The sequence below is a fragment of the Lipotes vexillifer genome, unplaced genomic scaffold (assembly GCF_000442215.2).
Source record: "Lipotes vexillifer unplaced genomic scaffold, Lipotes_vexillifer_v1.1 scaffold860, whole genome shotgun sequence".
Lineage (NCBI taxonomy): Eukaryota > Metazoa > Chordata > Mammalia > Artiodactyla > Lipotidae > Lipotes > Lipotes vexillifer.
Window position 1 is genome coordinate 1,074,747 of NW_006789568.1, and position 1,772 is coordinate 1,076,518.

General features: G+C 47.5%; 1 protein-coding gene across 1 annotated transcript in view; it reads right to left on the reverse strand.

Annotated features, from left to right (window-relative positions):
- Positions 1 to 180: 180 nt before the first annotated feature.
- NPPC (natriuretic peptide C) overlaps positions 181 to 1,772 on the reverse strand; it is a 4,777-nt gene continuing 3,185 nt past the window's right edge. Inside the window, exon 3 of the mRNA XM_007462754.1 lies at positions 181 to 651. The gene's annotated coding sequence lies outside the window, so the exon portion shown is untranslated. The remainder of the gene's footprint in view (positions 652 to 1,772) is intronic.

The following is a 1,772-nucleotide window of genomic DNA, read 5'->3' on the forward strand; positions in this document are numbered from 1 at the left end:
GTGCTCTGCAGCGGGAGAGGCCACAACAGTGTGAGGCCACCACAGTGAGAGGCCCGCGTACAGCAAAAAAAAAAAAAAAAAAAAGACTTGTTTCCGTGTTCTCCCTCCTTCTCAGACTAATTCTTTAAAAAAGGTGCAATGAGTAAATAAAGACAGCTTTCAAGATGTTCATGGAATGACTTTTTTTTTACATTTTTCAACTAGTTAAGACAAAAACATTACAATGATTGGCTTCTTTCATTTAGTTACATAAATAAAATTTTTATAAATATCTCTTTATAAACAATATAAATAGCTTTACAACATAAATACATTTATGCATGACATGAATTTACAAACAGCAATGTTTTACAGCTGGTTTTGTCAGTCTCTTAAAAACTGTCCCTTGCCATCACGTCGGTGTAGGTGTGTGTGTTTTGTGTATATAATATATATAATATATAACTTTTTATTTTTCATTAAAAAATAAACAAACAATAAAGTCATACCCCCCTCCCTAAATAATAATAAAACAGCTGGTGTTGTGTATTCCCAGTACCAGGAAAAAAAAAAAAAAGAAATGTAAAATCCACATTGCGCTGGATATGCTTCCAGGTGCTGGGAGGCTGATGACCAAGGGTGACCTCAGCAAAACGGAGCAAGTTCCCAATCCTGAAACACAGAGGGGCCAAGGGACACTCAGCTGAGAAAGCCCAGCCTACAGGGCACTTCTAGAACCTTCCTCCCTTTCCTGCTGTAGCAGGAGGCAAAATGCCTCCACCTTTGCCTTACAGGCCCTGATGAAGGTCTTCCTGCAGAGGAAAAAGGGCCCTTCCACTCCGGGCCTCTCCAGGCCCTCATCCATCGCCTGCTGTGTCCTTGGCACTTCCTGCCCCAGCACAGGTGGAACCAGAAAGTCAGCCAGCCCTCCTCCCCCTCTGACTAAGTGCAGGCCTTGTCCTTGGCTCTCAGTGAGACACAGTGAGGGAAAGGGAATGGAAAATGAAGCCGCACCCACCCACCCCCGGCCCACCTCTATGTTTTGCTACAATACAAACCCTCCGTCAGGTGCTTTACGTGTCTGGGGGATGGTGGAGGGAAGGGGGAGAGAAGCATCTGAAGATTTGGGAAATCTGGACTCAAGTCCCAACTGAATATTACTTCTCGGATGGCCCTGCATAGCTTTGAGTATCGCTTTCCTCACCCATAAAATGGGATAATAGCCACCTCCCAGGGCTGGCTTTAAGATTCAACAGCAGGCCACACACTGGGCATTGGTAGAGTGTCTGGGTCACAGCTGCCCATAAATAGCACTTCCTTCCCCAGCTGGCTTCTCCTCAGAAAGGGTCCCCTTCAGAATCAGAGGAAATGGTGCGTCACACCGGCCCTGGGGAAATGAGTGGTCGTGCTGGGTTTGCTGGCTCACGAGTTGGCAGAGTCATTTGAGGAGGGCTGCACCCAGTCTCTGCAAATGGGTGTGTGGGTGTTCGGGGGCCAGAGGAAGGCTTCCTCCTGAGACAGGGTGGTGCCCTTCCAGAGGACAGTCCTGGCAGAGGGAGCCCGGGCCTCTTCCCCAACCCCTTTCTCTGCCGTCCCATATGTTTAAACAGAGGACAGATGTCTGTGATGTCCCTGGGCCCCATGGGCAACGGGTTCATTTAGGCACCCTCCACACCTCATCTCTGCCATTAGCATTTTATAATCAAGGCTATAACCATCAGCGACAGTCATTATGGCAGCTGGTTAGAGCCAAAGTCAACTCCTGTGTAGAGAAATGGCCACAGTCTCGGAAG